Source organism: Notamacropus eugenii, chromosome 6 (assembly GCF_028372415.1).
Source record: "Notamacropus eugenii isolate mMacEug1 chromosome 6, mMacEug1.pri_v2, whole genome shotgun sequence".
NCBI lineage: Eukaryota > Metazoa > Chordata > Mammalia > Diprotodontia > Macropodidae > Notamacropus > Notamacropus eugenii.
The window spans coordinates 3,429,457-3,450,648 of record NC_092877.1 but is presented as its reverse complement, the minus strand read 5'-3'; the positions used below and the strand labels follow the sequence as shown (position 1 = coordinate 3,450,648).

Here is a 21,192-nt window from a genome sequence, read left to right as displayed (position 1 = left end):
AAAATCCTCAAACCCCCAAATAGTTTATAAACACCAGGAACTTTCTACAGAAATAGAAATAGCTTTACATAAGAGATTTAAATGTTTGCCCAAAAAAAGCTTCTTTTGAGCACCTGTGATCACAAAATCCTTCACTGTTAACCTGGCTTTTTTCACTTGTTGTCATTTAACTGTTTATAGTTGTACCCGCCTCTACCCAAACCTTTAGGGTTTTCTTGGCAAGGATACTGGAACAGTTTGCCATTTCCTTCTCCAACTCATTTTACAGATGAGGAAACTGAGGCAAACAGGATTAAGTGACTTGCCCAGGGTCACACAGCTAGTATCTAAGGTCAAATTTGAACTAGGGTCTTCCTGACCGCAAGCACTACGGTCACTGCACCACCTTTTGCCCAGAAGCATTTAGTGATGTGAGTGGTCTGGAGTGCTTTGCTCTTGAGGGGCCAACCCATGAATTTAAAAAATAAAGTCAATGAAACTATAAACCGAAGTAAAAATGAGCAAAGATCTCAGGAGGATGTCATTCTCATGCCCCAAAGCATAACAGATATTCTTTTCTGCCTCTAGACTCTCTGTTATCAAGCTAAGACGGCAAAAGTATCCCCAGGGCTTGTCCTTCAAGGTTCCTCTTTTAAGTTTATGGGAAATATTCATGGAAAGTCACCAAGTTTATTATATATTTACTATATTTATTGGCTACTGCCACTGCTTAATAGCCTCTGGATGCATTTACAAGTATAATAAAAAGAAGTAGCAAGTCTTTTTACTGAGCTAATTTGGTTACAGATTGTGGTGACAAACTGGAAAACTGTATTTAAAAATAACCCTTCCAGACCTGGGACCAGCGTTATTCAGGAAATTCTTCCCCACTCACCATCTCCAATTGTAGCCTCCTTCCTCACTTCTATGATAAGAAAAAGTCTGAGCAGGAGACTGGGAAAGAATGGCAGGATACTGGGGTTGGCTCAGGATGGCTCAGGATACTGAGTCAGAATTCAAGGTGGCCCTGACTGGGGATAAGAGAGGAGACAGGGCCAAGGCATTAAAGGATCTTGCCAAACAAACAGATCCTTCATTTCTGAAAATGCCATGTGCCTCTCAGACTGTCAATAAGCATTTATTAAGCACCTACTCTATACCTGGCTGTACTAAGTGCCTTTGTGGGTAGCAGCAACAGGTTAGGAAGGCTCACAACTCCTAGCCCAGAGAAACTTTCAGAGAGTTAAGCCTGGTTTCTCTACCCCTACAGGAGGGTAGTGCTTCCCTGGCCTCCAAAACAGGCACTGAAGTGTATGGTTGTTTTGGAGGTGTGTGTGTTATTGGGTTTTTTTCTGCCATCAAGAAGTTGTCAATCCCTGGAGCCCAGGCTGGCCAGGAGGACAAGGTCTCAAGTTTAGATAGCTGCCCTATCAGGTTAGGGGAGCCCTGCACAGGATGTTTTTCTCTACATTTCTGGTGGGCCGCCAGAAATCCTTTGGAGTGCCGAAGATTGTGCAGGCCTGGATCAGGGGATGTAATTCAAGAATCCTGAGCCTAGTGGAACCTATCTACATAGGGTGAGGCAGGGGGAAAAGAATATCCATATAGGTGGAGCCTTTTCATTCTCAGGGCCTTCTCTCCCTCCCCCCCTCCCCCCCCCCATGCTTCAGTTTATACTTTCCAGCTAGGGGATAGGAACTGGCATGCTTGGGGCTGGGACATATCTGTGCCTTGGTCTTAACAGTCTATGAGGTTTGGACTCCATTTGACTCCACCTTAGCACAGTCTCAATTTAAGAGTTGAATGAATGTGACTCACCCTGACAAAGTCATTTCCTCTACTGGGGGGAAACCTCAGTTTCCTTAAGTGTTAAATCAAGTCATCTGAGAATGGAGGTAAGGTTGCCTTTAAGATCTTCCATCCAGAACAGGAAGATGTCAGAGAGGCCTGGCAAGACTTATATGATCTGATGCTGAGCGAAAGGAGCAGAAGCAAGAGAACTTTGTGCACAGCGACGACCACAGTGTGTGAGAGTTTTTTCTGGTAGACTTGGATCTTCACTGCAACGCAAGGACTTTAAAATAAATTCCCAATGGTCTTCGAAGGCAAAGTGCCTTCCACATCCAGAGAAAGAACTATGGAATTCAATCGCAGAGTGGAGCAGATCATTTTTGTGTGAGTATATTACATTTTAGTTTGTCATATAATTTCTCCCACTCATTGTAATTCTTCTACACAGCATGACTAGTGAAAATGTATTTAATAGGAATGTATGTGTAGAACCCATATAAGACCCAGGGAGGGAGGGAAAAATAATAATCTAAGTCATATGGTAGTGATTGTAGAACGCTGAAAATAAATAAAATTAATTAAAGAAAAAAAAAGATCTTCTATCCCTCACTTTACCTCCACCCCAAGGCTCAGGCAAGTACAAAAACACAATAGGACTTTAACACCTAGTTACTAAGAAATAACTCCCTTAAACTAAGAAGCTACTAAATTGATCAGGAGGTGGCAAGGGAGTTCAGGCAACTCTCCCAAGAGCAGCAGCCTTTTTAAGACCTGGGGTCTGTCTCCTCTTCCTCTGCCTACCCCTACCAAGGGTGTCTTTAGTGCCACTTGCCCCAGGCCCTGTTTGATATTCTCCCTAGTTATAATTCCAGTAAACCAGTCTAGTCAGTCAGCATTTATTAAGCTCCTCCTATGTGCCAGGCTCTGGTGATACAAAAAAAGTCCCAAAAACCCTGCCCTCAAGGAAATCACAGTCTAAGGGCAAAAACAACAGCTATATATACAGGATGAAATGGGAGTAAGCCTCATTAAAAAAGGCGCCAAGATTAAAGGGGACTGAGAAAGGCTTCTTGAAGAACGTAAAACTCTCGCTGAGAGTCGAAGAAAGTCAACAGGTAGAGATGAGGGGGCTTGAGGAACAGTGAAAATGATTGGTGCTGGGAGATGGGAGTGTCTTGTGTGAAAAGCAGCAAAAAATCAGTGTCACTGAGTATGTGGAGGGGAGTGGAAGAAGAGTGGAAAGACAGGAAGGCGTCAGGTTATAAAGAGCTTTGAAAGCATTTGATCCTGGTAATAAGAATCAACTGGAGTTCACTGAGTAAGAGATGACACAGATCAATGCTTTAGGGAAAAGATGGATTGTAGTGGGGAGGAAACTTCAGGTAGGAAACCTAAACAGCAGGTTTTTGCAATAATGCAGGTGTGAAGTGATGAGGGCCTATACAGAGGTGGTGCTAGTGTAAGGAGAAAAGAGAATTTAAGAAATGTTAAGGCAGAAATGAAATGTCAGGATTTAAAGGGTGATTACATATGGGGATGAGGAGTTGAGGATGACATCTAGGTTGGGGACTGGGAGGAAGGCTGTACTGTCAACAGTAATGGTGAAGTTGGAAAGGGAAGGATTGGGAGGAAAGATGAGTTCAGTTTTGGATATGAGTTTGAGATGTCTAGAGGACAACAGGCAGCTGTGAATGCCAAACTGGAGGTCAACAGGGAGGGTAGAGCTAGATAAGTAGATCTGAGTCATCTGCATAGAGATGACAACTCAAACTGTGGGAGCTGATGAAACCAAGTGAAATAGCATAGGAGTAGAGAAGGAGGAACTTCCACTGTCAGCCAGTGAGAAGATCCAGCAAAGGAAACAGAGAGTGGTCAGACAGGGAGGGAGAGAACAAAGGATCATGGAGAAGATGATCTAGAGCAGAGGCCTCGACATGGCCCCTTATAACACTCCCACAAGCTGAGAAAGCAAGATGAACCAGATTAAATTTTAATTAGGAAGTGTTTAACAAAATAAATAAAAAAACTCAATAAAACAGAGGTAATGTTAATATCCTCAGGGATCTTTTTATAGGGTTAATTGGCCCTCATTTCTGAGCTTGACCCCACTGATCTACAGTGTTAAAGGCTGCAGAGAAGTCAAAGGGGTTTGAGAAAAGCCTATTAGATTTTGCAATTAGTAACTTTGGAAAGACTTTAGCTGAATGGTAAGGTTTTTAAAGCCAGACTGCAAAGAGTTAAGAGAGCAGGAGGAGGAATAGTGGAGGCATAGATTCTAAGTGGTATTCTCAGTTTACCCATAAAAGGGAGGAGATATAGTAGAGCTTTAGTTAGTATGCATTTCAAAATGAGGTTAAAAAGCAGGTAAATGGCAATTTTACTGAATGTGATTATCTTAAGGCATAATTCATTCAAATACTATCTTTTCTTTTTTGCTTATAGATGAGAAATTGCTTCCCTTTCCTACTTTAATTTCCAAATGATGATGGGTTGGGGTCTCAAAACACTGGGGTACATCCATAATCAATAAGTAAACAGTTATTTTGGACGGAGAAAAGGAATTTATAAGACATGGGCAAGTTGCTTGAGTAGAGTGCCCCAGATTCTTTTTTGGATGAGGATTTTTTAGAAATGCTTTACTGATTTTTTTAAAAACATCACTGTCACTTTCCTACTACATACTCTCCCTTCTAACAAAGCAGAAAGCTAGAGCAAAACAAATTGCTTCTGTTTAATTCTTAAAATAAGGATTATTAATGTTGAAATTAAGGGCTTTACTGTTATTCCACTTATAAGCCTCTGATTGTAAAAGGTATGTTTTGTAGGTTTAGAAGCATCATGGTATAGTAATGGATTACTGGGATTCTGGAGGCGAAACTAAAATTAGAGTCAGAGATTTCCCCAGTCCAAGATCAATTTACTTAACACCTCTGTGCCCCAAGGGTACAACAAGCACAACCAGGTATCAATCAATTAATAATTATAAGGATATAAATCCCTGCTTTCAAAGATATCTAGATAGTATAAAGGAAAGAAATGGACAATCAGGTTCTAATTCTGCCCCAGATACTTAGAAGCTTTGTGACTGAAGGCAAATACAACCTCTCAGTCACAATCTCCCACTTAGCACACCCTAAAGAGTTTTTATAAAGGCTGACTACAGTTATTATCAATGAAAATTAAACATGCTGGTCCATCAAGAATCTTACATTCCCTAGGAGGAGAAGTGTATACACAAATACATACAAAATAAGACAAGGCACTTTTGTTATTAAAATCTATTAATCACCAACTATGGGCCAGGCACTCTGCTAATCACGGGATGAACAGTTAAGAGACAGTCCCCTGTCTTCAAGGAGCTGACAATCTAATGGGAAAGAGAAGCAAACAAATATGTACCAACACGCCATATACAGGAAAAATAGGCAATAAGAGAGCAAAGGCACTAGAATTAAGAGGGTTTGGGAAAGACTTCCAGCAGAAGATGGGTTTTTGTTGGTACTTAAAAGAAGCCAGAGAAGCCAGTGGGTGAAGGTGAGCAGGTAAAACATTCCAAGTATGGGGGATGGCCAAAGAAAATTCCCAGAGCCAAGAGATGAAGAAGTATCCTGTTTATGGACCGGCCAGGATCACTGAATAACACAGGCTGAGAAGACTGGAAAGGTAGAAAGGAACTAGATTATGAGAATTTTGTATTTGTTCCCAGAGGCAAAGACAGCCATTAGAGTTTGTTGAGGGGTAGGTGACATGGTCAAATCTGATCTTTTCCTACTTCTGAATGGAAGGTGATCAGGGAGTATGGACTGAAATGGGGACAGAAGTGAGGCCTACAGACCTCTCCCACGCCCCCACAAGCTACTACAATAGTCTAGGCCTGAGGGAATAAGGGCCTGAACCAAGGTAGGGACAAGTGTCAGAAAAAAAGGGCATATTCAAGAAAGGTCCCAAAGATGAAATTAACTGACCTTGATGTCAGCTTTGGGGGAGAGGGGGAAAGAAGTGTGTGAGAGTAAATGAGAAGTTAAGTATGACTCCTAGGTTGAGAGCCTGAGAGACTGGGAGGATAATGTTGCCCTTCACAAAAATAGGGAAGGTAGGAGGGTTTCCAGGGAAAGATAATGAGTTTGTTTTTGCACATGTTGAGTTTAAGATGTTTCTGGGACACCCAGCATGAGATGAGGAGTCTTGAAAAAAAAAAAGCCAGGGAAGAGATGTTTGAGAGGAGAGCATTACAGTCATGAGTGCTGGGGGGAAGAGGAGTCAGTACAAAGGAGATGGCGGGCAACGTGCTAGCAAATGAAAGAAAGTCATGGCAGCTAGAGATCAGAGAAGCAAAGAAAATGTTAAGAAGCATCCACAAAGAATCAGAAACTGACAGGCTTTAAATGCCAGAGGGTTTTATATTTAGTCTTACAGGCAAAAGGGAGCCCCTAGAATTTACTAAGTAGGAGGTAACATGGTCAAATGTATGTTTTAGAAAAATGACCTTGGCAGGTAAGTGGAGGATGGATTCCAGTAGGGAGAGACCTGAGGCAGGGAGATGAGTTGGAAGTTTATTGTAATAGTTCAGGCAGGAGGTAATAAGCAATCTATACCAAGGTGATAGCTGAGCAGAGACAGAGATATATATTTGACAAAAACTGCTGGGAAAACTGGAAAGCAGTCTGTAAGAAACTAGGTATAGACCAACATTTCACACTATATACAAACGTAAGCTCAAAATGGGTACCTGATTTAAACATAAAGGGTGACATGACATCATAGGCAAATTAGTGGAGCATGAAAGTAATTACCTGTCAGACCTTAGGTTGGGGAAGAGTTCATGACCAACAAGAGACAGAGAGGTTCACAGGAGGTAAAATGGATAATTCTGATTACTTCATATTAAAAAGTTTTTGCACAAACAAAATGAATGCAGATAAAATTAGAAGAAAGGCAGGAAATTGGGAATGGGGTGTCTTTGCAGCAAGTTTCCCTGATAAAAGTTTCACTTCTAAAATATATAGAGAACTGAATCAAACTTAAAAAAATAAGCACCATTCCCCAATTGACAAATGGACAAAGCATATGAATAAGCAGTTTTCAGAGGAAGCAATCTAAGGTGTCAAGCATGTGAAAAAATGCTCTAAATCACTAATTATTTTCAAAAAATGTAAATTAAAACAATTCTGTGAGGTACCACTATCAGAATGACTAAGATGTCAAAACTGGAAAATGACAAATGCTGGAGTTGTTGAAATTGTTCAGTTGTTTCAGCTGTGTCTGACTCTTTGTGACCCCATTTTGGGGTTTTCTTGGGAAAGACTCTGGAGTGATTTGCCACTTACTTCTCCAGCTCATTTCACAAATGAGAAACTAAGGCATACAGGGCCAACTACCTTGCTCAAAGTCACACAACTAAGTAAATATCTGAGGCTGGATTTGAACTCATGAAGAAGAGTCCCTAATTCCAAGCCCTATGCTTGGTTCATCTAACTGCACAAAAATGCTGAAGAGGATGTAAGAAAGCAGATGTATACTAATGCACTATTGGTGGAACTGTGAACTAGTTCAACCATTCTGGAGAACATTTGGAATTATATCCCAAAAGCTGTTAAACTTTGCATACTCTGACCCATTGATACAGTCACCAGAAATCAAAGACAGAGAAAGAGGACCCAAAAGTACACACACACACACACACACACACACACACATACACACACACACAACAAAACCCAAAACATTTCTAACAATTCTTTTTGTGGTGGCAAAGATTTGGAAACTGAGGGCATGTCCACCATTTGGGTGAATGGTTGAATAAGTTAAAGTATATGAATGTGATGAAATACTATTTGTCATATAAGAAATGATGAAGGGGATGGTTTCAGAAAAACCTAGGAAGACTTATATAAACTGATGCAAAGTGAAATAAGCAGAACCAGGGCAACAACTTGTACAATAACAGCAATAATCTAAAGACAAATAAGTTTGAATATCTCAGTAAGTCTGGTCGATACAACAATCAACCACAATTCCAAAGGACTCTGGAAACATGCTATCTACCTCCAGAGAGAGCTAATAGACTGAGTGTAGGCTGAAGCCTATTTTCTTCTTTCTCTTTTTTTTGCATAAGTATACATTTTTGTAATGATTCATTTTTCTTGCCTTGGGGGAAGGGAAGGAGAGAATATTTATTATATTTAATGAACTGAAAATGAAATAAAATTAAGTAAACAGAAAAAAGCAACTAAGAATATCTTGATAACTAATTTTAAAAAGAGATGTTGTGAGGTCAGAAATGTCAAGATCTGAGAACAAATTGTGGATAAAGTATTTGAAGGGGCCTCTATATTAAAGTCCTCTAAAATTAGGGAAGTGAGAACGGTGTAAGCCAAGAACTAAATAGTTTAGTATGGAAAAATTCACCATGCGATGGGGTGGAGAGATCAACAATGATAATCACTAACATCCACTAGTGTCTTCCTTCTCTCCAAATCATCTTCCACATAGTTGTGATAATACTTTCAAAAAGCACAGGTCTGACCAAGAACCTCCACAGCTCAAGAAACTCCAGTGGCTCCCAAGTGACTCCAGGAAAAAATACCAACTTCTTTGTTTGGTTTTTAAAGTTCCTTCACAATCTCGCTTGTTTCATATCCTTCTCTTCCTTATAATTTTATTCAAAGCTCATGTCCTACTGGAAGCCAGTTTCCCCAGCTGCTACTGCCTATCCCAAAATTAGGCATATAATAAGTCAACATGTAACTTTTTTCCAAGATTTATTTTTATAAGACTCTCAGTTTGAAATTCTCCCCCTCCCTCCTGTCCGCCCTCCCCAAAATGGCACACGATCTGATACAGGTTATACATCGTAATCATACAAAACATATTTCCACCTTAGTCAGAAGAAGAATCAGAGCATAAGGGAAAAACCAGGAGAAAGAAAAAAACAAACAAAAAAGAGAGAAAATAGTGGTTTTGATGTGCATTCCGATCCCATAGTTCTTTCTCAGGATGTGGGCAGCATTTTCCATCATGAGTCTTTTGGACTTACATTAGATCACCACGCTGCTGAGAAGACTAAGTCTATCAAAGTTGGTCACTGAACAATGTTGCTGCTAACGTATACAATGTTCTCCTGGCTGTGCTCACCTCACTCAGCATCAATTCATGTAATTATTATATAACTCTCAAAGCTCCCTGCTGGACTAGGACTGCTCTTTTCTCATCTGGAAACTCTATCCTGAGTCCTCTTTCTTTCTAACCACTCCCCAACCCCCCATCCCCACCCGCTGAAAAGCAAAGTCGAATCCTTGTAGCAAGTCAAGCAAAACAAATTCCCACATTGGCCATGTCTCTTCTGAATTTTAAGTCCATCACTGTCAGTAAGGGGGCAATTTGTTTCACCATCAGTACTGTGGAATCATGGATGGTCACTGCCTTGCTCAGAGTTCTTACATTGTTTTTACCTTGTATTATATAAACTGTTCTGCTCATTTTACTCTGCATCATTTCATGTTTAATAAAGCTTCCCAGTATTACCTCAAACTGTCCCTTTTGTCATTCTTAAGGATGCAATAATATTTCACTACATTTCTATATCCTAAATGATGTGTTAATTCCTAGTTCTCTGTCACTACAAATAGAGCAGCTATAAATATTTTTGTACTTAAGAGACCTTTTGATCTTTTCTCATTTGGTCTCTGAAGGACAGATCTAGCAGTGCTATCCCTGGGTGGGTCAAAGGGTATGTATGCACATATGAAGTGACTTTTTGATCATGATTCAGAATGGCTATAGCAACTCTTAGCTCCATCATGAATGCCTTAATATTCCTGTTTTCCTGCAGTCCTTCCAACATCTATCTTCTTCCCTTTCCTATTTCTTCCTTCATACCCTTTGATGACTTACGAATTGAGAAGGATGCTAGGAATGCCAAGAGGCACAAGGAGGCACAGCCAGAGAAAAGAGACAAGAGGACAGTTGGACTGTATGGGAGGATCAACAACTAGACCAATCTGACTGAACTGGAGAATGAATGCAAGCAGTCAAGTCAGTCAACACAACATTTATAAAGCACTTAACGTATCAAGAACTAAAATGGTGGGGATTCAAAGAAAGATACAAACATGTCAGTAATGTTGTAAAATCTCCATCAAGGCAGGGATTGCTATGCCCATGCCTCTACATATAACAGGCATTTCTACTCAAACATTTCTCATCAAAAAGATTTGGGAATGTGTTTGGTCCCCAAATTTACTAAAATCTTACACTGTACAAGTATTCTTGATTTACCTAAGCAAACCACTCGGCAGACCTCTCTGTAAAACAATTTTTGCCTAATGTGAATTTATCAAAAGACACAGGGGATGGAGGGATCTGTGGAGAAAAGGAGCTGGCACATGGTTTAAAGACACAAGACCCATGGGGGCCAGGAACAGGTCCAGACAGGTGGGAGGCACACACATCCAGGCAGGACCCAGACACAGACAGGAAAGGATGGTCAACAATGGAGGGGGACAGACACAAGGTATCTGCCTAATGGAAGACACATGGGGGGCAGTGGTGGACAGAGTGGGGAAAGGCTTCTCTCTCAGGGCCAGAGGTCTCAAGCCAAGCCTCTGATCCCAACAGGTTTTTCCACTTTTGTTTGGAGGGTTTCTTAAAAAAAAAAAAGTTTTAGTTGGGTGGGGGTGGGAGGCTGCAAACACCAATTGGAAGGACAGGAAGAGGAAGAGAGAGGAGAAAAGAGGCAGAGAGAGGGAGGTAGGGAGAAAGAGATGGAGGAGGGAGGGGAGGGAGAGAGAGAAAGAGAAGTACAGTACTATATAGTAAAGTTATTTATGTAAAGCTGAATTTGCATAATGTGAATTTATATAAAGCAAGAATTGTCAACATTTTGAAACAGGCAAACAGTCAACACATACGTATTTTTTATTTGGCTATGTCCCACCCGACTTAAAAGGTTAGCAGCTACAATGTCACAAATAGAAAATTCATTGACAAAGCAATGAAAATTACTTAAGGAATGGGAGGTGGGAGAGGGTGGGAGACAGAAGAGGAAAATCCAAAAAGAACAGTACTAAGAAAGAACATTTCCTACAAGCAAACAAAAGACACAGAGGCTGGGAAGTGCTTGTAAGAAATTATCTGTACAAAAGAAGAAAAGCTCCTAGGAAAAAGAACCAGTACAAGTTTTGACATGTTCAAATAATATATTTTTAAAAGGGGGGCAAGCAAATAAGTAGGCATTAAGTATTTTACAAATAATATCCCATTTGGTCCTCAAAGCACCTTGTGATGTAAGTTCTGTTATTATTCCCATTTTACAGCTGAGGAAACTGATTTGCCCAGGGTCACAAAGCTACTAAGTATTTGAGACTGGATTTGAATTCAAGTCTTTCTGGGTTTGGAATAAGAATTGTCACCATTCTGTAAAACACATCAAGTCATTACATGCACTGCAGGACCCTTTTCCAAGATGAGCCTTTAAAACTAAAAGTATAAAAAAGCAGTTAAAAATATATCTCTTCCATCACTTTTAAAATTCAATCAAGTAAGACACAAAAAAAATTGGGTTCATGAGACCCAAAGGCTATTCAGAAAGGGGAAAAATATGTGGAAAAGTAGCTTACCTGTCACTACCAAAGATAGCACAGTCTTAAATCCTGAACTGTATGGCTTATGGTACCTTTAAAAAAAAAAGTTTTTCTCATGTCCTATGTGCAGCAACAGAAAGTACCATGTTATATTTCAAAATTTTAATTTTTCAAAAAAGAAAAAGGTTATCTAAGAGAAAGATGTGGAAATTCATTATGGAGAAACAATAAAACATTTCTGAAAAATAGTCCATAGGTGTTACTAAAAAAGGTGAATCAAGGAAATGAATTCCAGACCCCCTAGGTTAGGAAGATAAGGCTCCCTACCAATATGAAATTAGGCAAGAAATTAGGAGGGAAACCAGAGATGAAAGTTCTCAGATTACAGATATTCCTTAGAAGACAACTTTTGCCTTATTTTCACCTGTATGATGACAATAATACCTAATGGGAGAACAAAATATATTACACATCATAGTAGTATACATAACAAGATATTGGCGCTATGGTCATATTTATGTTTCAAAGGACCCCACTCAAGTGAAATCCATGACATTGCACATGAGGAATAAAGCAGACAGAAAATAATGACTTCAAATCAGTTATGCTGATTGATTACATACAGCAAGAAAGTGACAGACAAGACCTGGGCAAAGGGAATACCAGTAACTTGTCCATAACTGAAAGCTCAACTGCTGCATCAAACTATGAAAACTTTTGTAGGCCAAGGAAGCACAACCTCCTACAACAATAGAGTTGTTCTTTAGAAACTGACAGAGCACAAAGCAAAGAAGAAAACTGCTGACAGTCTTCCCGGACTACAGCCCTCCTATAGTGGGCCTTGTTATTTGGAAATGGAACTTTGGGAAGGTCACTTGACTAATTAAACTAGAGAGGGAGCCAAGTTTCCCTCTATACAAATTCTCTAATTTCTATGAACATAAAGAAAAGCCTGCCTTAATTAGTAACCCTTACCCGTCATCAACCAAAGATGAAACAATGAATGATAACCAGAAGTTTCTATTTTAAAGAGCTTAACAAAACCATAAGCCATCCTTCTGAGGGTTATCGAATTTTTCTACTTTGTTTTCCCACTTACCTTGTGCCATCTCACCATTTATTAGGAAAACTATCAAAGACTCCACAGAGTACTAGTTATCATTCAAGTTACAGTTCTAATTATCTGGGAACCTGTACTGTCCATGCTACCACGGGCCATCATTAATACAAATAACCAAGAACAACATTTTCATTCAGTTTTCTAAGTAGTTTTTCTATGGTTTGAAGAGATTGCTTGGAGGTTGTTTGAGGGTTGGGGGCAGTGGGGTTTTATCTTTCTAGAATTCTGAGGAACCAACAATATCACATTACCACTTCAGTTTCAAGAAGCAAAAAGGACAAAGTGAATTTTGGCCATAAACAGAACCACATAAGGATCCTGGAAGTTCTGTAGTCCAACTCCATCACTTTACAGGTGAGCAGGCTGGGACCCAGAGAGGTCAAGTAACTGAGGTACCTTAACCAGCAGAATTGGGCTTCAAACTTGGGCTCTCTGATTTCAAGTCGATCTTTCTTTTCCTAGCATCTCATTTTTTTCTTCTTCCTTCTAAAAAATTCTATCTTATAAGTAAGAAAACCCAGGAGAGGAGGATATACGGAGAAAAAAACAAATGATTTTTTTTAATAAAAGGTTTTCTTTGCTAAGTAGCCATCTCCTCTGACATCCAAATCTCCCTATAACGTATCACTAGCACTGAATTTAGAGTCAGAAGCCTTCTATTCAAGTCTCACCTCTGACATTTCCTAGATGTGTGACCTTAGACAAGCTATTTAATGATCTGATCAGTTTATCTATCTGTAAAATGAAACTTTCTCTTGAGAAAGGATGTCAAATGTGAAAGTTGTCATACAAATGGAAAGATAGCGATTTATTTAAAGCATGTCTTTTTCTGGTTCCTCTCAGTTCTTTGAGGGTAAAGATACTCCTGACCCCTCCATCTTCCTGATCTCAATTAATAACCAAAGAGAAAAACTAGGAGGACAGAAAAAAAAAGTATTATGTCAAACATCAGGTAAGGATCTTCCAAGAGTTTCACAAAAAGATACAGGTGTACTTTGTAAAGTTATCTCATTTCTATTCCGTTTCCCCCAAGCTTAATCAGTATACGCAATAACCTTCTTACATCTTAGGGATGATGGGAAATCCTCACTCACATCACATATGCTGGGAGCCTTCCGAAGGTGCCATAAGACAAGCTACTCATCCGTACATAACATCCTTTGAAAGCCAATTCAAACATCACCTCCTCTGAGAAGCCTCCAAATACCAGCTGGACTGTAAGCTTCACCAAAGTAGGGATTCTCTCATCTCTCCCAGGCCACACACAGTGCTCTGCACACACTGGAACTTGAAATGCCTGAAGATGCCTTATGGACAAAACTCATTTACAAATCTTGTATATGTGTGTGTATCAAATGAAAGACTGTGTCAGGTTACTAAATGGATATGTATCACACAGGGCTTTATTGTTGCAAACAAAATACTTACTACAAAATGTTTATATAAATGACTGTACAGCACTGCCACACCACACGAGATTTATTCCAATAAGGACCAATTCTATTAACTGTGCTTTCATTTCATACCAATAACACAAAGATGTGAATGGAAGCCAGATGACCTAAGTGCATTCACAAAGTTGGCTAGGAATCATTTAACCAGCATATGTAATACTGTGCAAAGAGCATATATTCAGTCAACACCAAATTTACACCTGCAACTTCATTTTTTGGGGGTGTACACAGTAGGAAAAGACCATTTCTTAAAAGGAGGTGGAGGATGGAATTGCACATTCCTGTCCTGCTACATTCTCCACTAATGCAGAGCAAATCAAACCTCCCTTCTCCTTAACACCATCCAAGGAGAGAGGACACATGGAGCTACTAACACTCTGGTCTTCACTAAACATATCTTCCCTTTCAAGGCATTGTCCCACAAGAAAAAAAAGATCATGGAATTGTCAAGAAGCCCCAGAGAAAACGTATGGTACTCATGACTCTCCATTCACCTAACTCTCTCTGCACTCTCCTTTCACTGAGGATGACCGAGTTTCAGTGCTGGTAGCTAATCCGTGTACACAGCCAATTCTTCTTTAATGCAGTGTATTTTAAAAAGATCATCTCCTCAGCTCCCCGGTCCTGGAAGTGCTCTTAAACAAGAGACTCCCCCAGGCCTGTCCTGCTGCAAAATGTCTTCACATGTCAGTCAACAAGTACTTCACAAGTACCTCGTCTGGTGTTTAACAAATGCCATCTCCCTCCCTGGGCAGTGAGCGCCTTTGGCCACCGGGATCTCTCTTATTTCTCTATCCCAGCACTGAGCACCGGCAGGAACACAGCAGGCCTTTTTTTAAACTTCTCGTCCTCACACTTACGAACGAGCCCTGCCCCAGCACGCAGCACCGGGCACCGAACACACAAGGCTGGATGATGGGATACGCCGGCCAGGGGAGCGATGCCCAGAACCACGTCCCGACCCCGCCGCCCGCTTCTCCAGCTCCCACCGGAGCCCTTTGTGATGTCGCGGCCAAGCGGGGGGGCCCGAAGCACTGGGGGCCCCGAGCACCAGGGCTGCCAAGCGGGGGGGCCCCGAGCACCAGGGCTGCCAAGCGGGGGGGCCCCGAGCACCAGGGCTGCCAAGCGGGGGGGCCCCGAGCACCAGGGCTGCCAAGCTGGGGGGCCCGAAGCCCGGGGGGCCCCGAGCACCAGGGCTGCCAAGCGGGGGGGCCCGAAGCCCGGGGGGCCCCGAGCACCAGGGCTGCCAAGCGGGGGGGCCCCGAGCACCAGGGCTGCCAAGCGGGGGGCCAACGAAACGCAAACCGACTGCCCCCGTCCCCTGCCGCCGGCCCGGCTGCCTCCGCCCCCGCCTCCGCCGCCTCCCCGCCTCGTGGGGCGCCCAGCCGGGGCGGGAGGAGCGGGAGGCGGCGGCGCGGGGGTCACGGCGTGGCCAAGGGGTGGGGAGCGGCTCACGTGGGGGAAGGGGGAGGAGCGCGGGCGCGAAGCCCGGCAGGCCCGAGGGGGCCGGGGGCAGCGCTCCCCGGGGCCGGGCACGCGGCGCCGGCGCCAGCTAGGCCGGGGCCAGGGGCGGCCGGCGGGCGGGAGGCCCCGGGCCCCGGACCCGCCCCGCGGCGCCTCCCCGCCCGCCGGCCGCCCGGCCGGGGCCCGTTATCCCGCCGGGGCCGAGCTCACCTGCAGCTGCACCTGCGCCCGCCGCCGCCGCCGCCCCCGCCGCCTCCTCAGCCGCCGCCGCCGCCGCCTCGCTGAGGCCCAGTCCCCGGGGAGCCTCCGCGTCCCGCCGCCGCCGCCACCGCCGCCGCCGCCGGAGCCGGACACCCCAAAATGGCGGCACTTCCGGCGCCTACCACCGGGAGCCGAGGGGGGGGGGTGCGGAGGAAGGAATGAACCACCGCGGCGCCGCCCTGAGCTCCGGACACCCCCGCGCGGGGCCGAATGGAAAGGGCGGGGGCGGGGGGAGGAAGAGCGGCGCAGCTGCCCCTGGGGCGGGGGAGTGGGGGAGCAGCTTCTGGGACGGGGATGCTGGGCGACTGGGAGAGAGTGAACGAGGCCGGGGTCGCTGATCGCTGGACGCTCACGGCGGGCCTCGGTCGGACCGGACGGAAGCCATCGGCTCCCAAAGTGCTGTGGATCGGGAGTCTCCGACGGGCGGCAGTCCGCCCTGGGCTTGCAGACTCGCAGAGATGGGGAGCTCGCCACCGACCGAGGCGCCCCAGCGCACTGTTTAAGACGTGCCCATCTGTGCTCCTTCTCTCCCTCCCTCCAAAGCCCCTGCAACAAATACACACTCAGGGAAACCCAGTTCCCCCCCGGCCTTGTCCACAAACGCGTGTCTTCTGCCTGTCAGTATAACAGCTGCCAACGCTGCACTTTGGGATGTTTTGTGATTAGGAATTTGTCCTCCCCCTGTCACCCCAGCGCGAAATGAGTTCTGTGGGGGATGGGAGGGGGGCCCACATGGACCTGTAACGGTATCCCCAAAACAAGGCCAAGATATTGGGGCGTGGGAGCAGGGGTGTTGGGGGATACAGGCATCTCAAGCAGAAGGTGGGCCTAGAACTCACCTTTTGTAGGAAACTAGGAATTCTAAGAAGTGTGGCCAAAGGTGTGGAGATGGGAAATGGAGATTACCTTATGAAGAGTCACAGCAAATCCAATTTGTCTGGACTATGGAGTACATGAAGAAGGCGAGTGATAAGGGAATTTAGAGAATCTCAGAGTTGAAATAATACTTTTTTTCCCTGGAAGATAACTTTTCTGAAATAGCGCACTGCTAAGTACATAATAAGCCCCCAGCAAATATCTCTCAGTTGGTCCCCCAATTTAATGAGGCCTGAAAAATGGGCGCTGAAAGTCAATCAATAAGCACTTATTGTCTCCTATGAGCCAACCACGGTGTTAGGTCCAGGGGCCCAAAGAAAGGCAAGGAATTCACAGTCAGATAGGGAAGACAACATGCAAACAAGACCTGGTAGAAACTGGGATGATCACAGAGGTCAGGCACTCAGATCTAGGGAGATCAGGTGGGACTAAAGCCCTCATACAGCCATCCTCTGGACAATCAGACTTCAGAGACACAAAGCTGCCTCCCCTTCCTTTCCAGTGACTGCATCTGTTTACTACAGCAGTTCTTAACATTTTGAATGGCATGAACACCTTGGGGTATCTGAAGAAACCCATGGATCCCTTCTCAGAAAAAATTTGTTGCCTACATTTCACAGCTGAAGCAAATGCTATTTTCCAGTTAGAGGATAGTGAAGTTAAAGATGAAATCTTTCCCCCATCCACATTCACGGTACCTCTCTGTGGAGCCTAGGACTCTAATCTACAGTAATAATCAAGTGCTCCCAGTGTCTGGGAAAAAAAGAAACCAACACAGGAGCTCCCGGCAGTGATCTATTAATGTTTTTCTAGCACAGTTTCCAAGGAACCCAGAGCATTTCCTGGAGACCAGTCTCTGCCCACCAAGTAGTTAAAGCTCAAAATGAGGGAAGAAGATACAATGTATATCATAGCAATCGAAAACCAAAGCAATAAGGAAGACAATGAATGAATTAATTTCATGATTTATTTACAAAGTAAAAAGCAAGATACCTGATAAACTTGGAAGCTGGCCTCAGATACTTAGTAACTAGGGGGCTGGGTAAGTCACTTAACCTCTTTTCTTCAGGTTCCTCATCTGTTTACTGGGGATAGTAATAACACCTTTCCCCCAAGGTTGTAGAGAGGATAAAATAAGATACCTATAAAGCACTCTGCAAACTTGAAAGTGTAATATAAATGCTACCTGCAGTTATTCACACAGTACTTTTAAAATTTCAAGAGCTTTAAAACATTCAGTTGAGATACAAAGAAGCCTCAAGTGAGATAGAACAAACGTTAACCTGAAGGTTCATTTGATGCTCCTGAGCAATTCAACATAACTCAGTTCAGCAAAAGTTAAATAAATGCCTGCTACGTTCAAGGCATTGGACTAGCTACTAAACAATCTCTACTTTCAAGGTGTCTCCATGAACTTATTTGGACTACCATCTCCCAGTTTCTTCCCTCCCCAATCCATCTTTTTATATAGCTTCCAAATTAGTCTTTCTGAAGTACTAGTTTTGATCATGTGACTTCCCTGCCCAAAAAAACTTCAGGGGCTATCATTTTTGTTTTATTATTATTAAATAGTACATATTATAATTGTATTTATTATTTATGGTAACACCTTTATTATTTCATAATACATTACATTTTGTAGGGTAAAACCCCAAATCCTCTGCCTGGCATTAAAATCCTTTTCGACCTAGCTCCATCCTACTTTTCTAGGCTAGTTTTGCATGAATCCTTTTCACTTACTCTGCATCCCAGTAAACTGACTTACTAAGCTCTAACTTTGTATTCATCTCTCACCTCCACACCTTTACATAGGCTGGAATGCATTCACTCTACATCTGCATCTTAGAATCCTTGGCTCCCTTCAAAGTGCAGATCATGAACTCTCCTCCTTACTGCCCTCACCCTTCTTAAATAACCATATACACATGAACACATATGTGATATATTGAATGCATACATGTACACATGTAATATAATTATGCATATATGCATTTATTTACAGATATACACATATATGCGCATATATACACTTACTTGTGTTCCATATCTCTGTTCCCTTCCCCCTAAAATTAAGCTCCTCAAAGGTGGGAAGTTTCTCTAATTTTTTTGGAGCTGTTTTTGTACATAGTACCTTACAGTTAGTAGGCCCTTCATAAATACGTCTTGGATTGGGGTTGAACTGCCCTAGCTAAGGACAGCCCTCTTTGGTTTACTGTAGAGAGTGTTGCCTTCACCTACATTTTACAGGGTGATGAGTCCTCATTAGTGTCCATTTACAGACAGACTCACTTGTGAATAGTAAAGGTTCCTGTTCAGTTCTTGCCTAGGGGAACATATTTTAAACAAATCCGGGATCCGGGCCAGGATAGTGATATCTCAGAGGGACCAAATAATTGATTTTTTCCTTCATTTATTTCTCTGTTTCTTCCTCTTTTGCCACTGTATCCTTCTACAGGGAGTAAGCTGACAAGGAAGAATTACCCTCATATTACCAGAGGCTTTAACAATTCAACAAAACAAACCAAATATTTTACCCTAAACTAGACAAAGCCAGTGAAGACAGAGGGTCCAGGAGCCCCGGACAGGAGGTTAGTTAGTCTCGGTTTATCATGTGCGAGAGAGACACTGACCCGCCAGTCACCAAAGGCTCACTGACGAAACTGGGAGCCAGGGAGGAAAAACTGAAATGTTATATATTTAACACGTAACTAGATGGGTGCACGCACACCCCAGACGCGTAGACTGAATCTCTCGAGCGGGAGGACCAGATGCATTTATTTATCAGGAGGCGGAGAAAACGGAGGGTTGGGAAGGTGGTGGGAGGGTCTGTGGTCGGGGTGTGGTTTGTGTTACGAGATAAGAGCTCCTCCTACTTCGGCTGGCTTCAGGGAACCATTTTGCGGGATGCATTGCAACCATTTCCCCAGCTTCTTAAGCCACCTTGAAAATGCCAGCGTTCAGCTCAGAAGAAAGAGCTCATCCAGGCGCAGGTTCTGGTGAGTGCTCCTGTTGCAAAGCCTTGGCAGAGGGCAATGGATGGAACGTACTGGCAACTGGCCTCCCATGATCAAGGGTTAGCGAGGTCTGCTGGGAAAAAGACCAGAATCAGAATTAGAGTTTGCCAAGAACCGTGGCATGGTGGGGAGCTGAGAAGCGCACTTGTATATATTCACTGTTGCTGTTTCTTCTCTCTGGAACAGGACCTGATGGGGAAACAGCTGTGGGCTGATAATCAATGACTTCTAAGAACCTTGATGCTAACTCTCCACCCTCTCATTTAGTCCTCACTGCCCCCAAAAGCTGTGTGATCCTGAGCCAAAGGTTTCTTATCCTCCTTGGGACGTTTCCTCCCCTGTAAAAATGATGAGGTTGGATTACAAACAGGAGTTCTCCACCTGGGATCCCCTAAGGAGGTCATTGCATAGATTTCAGGAGATCTGTGAATGAGTGTGAAAAAATTTCATCTTTATCTTCATTAACCTCTAACTAAAAAGTTAGCATTTCCTTTACTTCATTAGAACATGATCCTGAGAAGGGGTCTGTGGACTACCAGAAGGGTCCATGACACAGAGGGACCCAGATCCTGTGATCTAGAGGATTTCTAAAGTTTTTTTCAAGCAGCAAACCCTAGGATTCAAAGTTAGAAGACAGCTAAACTAAGGGTAGGACTGGAATCAGGAGAGGGCCGATTCATTCAGTATTATGCAATTCAGCACATCTTTGCACACTCTCTTTATTTAGGAATTGCCTCAAAAAGAAGCTGAATCATAGGTCCATAGATATGGAGCTGGGAGGCCATCTAGTTAATACCCTCATCCCCTCATGGATGAGGAAACCAAGGTCCACAGAGGTGATGTGACTCATCCAAGATTACAGAGCTTTTAAGAGACAGCATTTGAACCCAGGTCTGCTGATTCCAGAGATCTAACAAGTTGCTGGATACAAATTTTGGAGCTTGTTTGGGTTTTTAGTCCCGCTTGTGTGTGTTTGTCCATCCTTCGTTGCCAAAGACCATGCCATCAAAAGAAATAATGACATGACTTGCACTTGACTTTGTTTGGAGTGAGGGAGGGCTGTCCAGGTCACCAGCCTCACTTCTCCAGAGTCCTCAGTGCTGGGGTACTATAAGGACTCAGCCTTTCTTTTTTTTTGTCCTGTGATTAATCATTTTTCTCAGTTTTATAAATTTATGTTTTTAGGGGAATGAGTTCACAGACATGTACACTCATTTGCAATCTTTTTTTTTCTTTTGTCAAGCCTCTATTTCCTAGAATCCCTTTTTTCTTCATAACTCAGGCCGAGAGCCATTTCTGGGAAAAGCCCTCCCTCATCACCTCTGCTGCTAGAAAGAAAGCTTTTGAGTAGTGACCGTTTCATTCTTTGTCCTTGAATCTCTAGCACACAAGAGGTATTTAATAAATGCTCTGATTGACTTTGGTGTCTTGTCTCCTTCCACAGAATATGAGCTGGGGCTATTTACTGCCCGCTGTGTAATAGGCAATTAACAACTGCTTACTGTTTCCTTCTTTCTTTCATTTTTTTCCTATAGTTGAACCCTCTTTCTTAAGGGAAGCTTCAGTAAAAGCATTTTAAAAGGTAAAAACGAGTTTGAATTTTTGTTCTTCAGTAAGATGCGACAAACAATAATGAAGCTCTCCTATGGGCA

General features: G+C 43.1%; 1 protein-coding gene and 1 long non-coding RNA gene across 3 annotated transcripts in view; one reads left to right on the top strand and one right to left on the bottom strand.

Annotated features, from left to right (window-relative positions):
* The window catches only part of CELF1 (CUGBP Elav-like family member 1), a 114,177-nt gene extending 98,524 nt beyond the window's left edge, over positions 1 to 15,653 (bottom strand). Inside the window, exon 1 of one of the 2 annotated variants that reach the window (XM_072617579.1) lies at positions 15,600 to 15,653. The gene's annotated coding sequence lies outside the window, so the exon portion shown is untranslated. Of the gene's footprint in view, positions 1 to 14,638; positions 14,926 to 15,599 lie in introns of those variants that run through there. The other variant, XM_072617580.1, reaches the window with a different exon arrangement.
* Positions 15,654 to 19,406: 3,753 nt separating this feature from the next.
* On the top strand, positions 19,407 to 20,959 carry LOC140509730 (uncharacterized). Its single transcript, XR_011968898.1, has 2 exons — positions 19,407 to 19,522; positions 19,727 to 20,959. It is a non-coding gene; the product is annotated as an uncharacterized lncRNA (long non-coding RNA).
* The last annotated feature ends 233 nt before the right edge of the window (positions 20,960 to 21,192 follow it).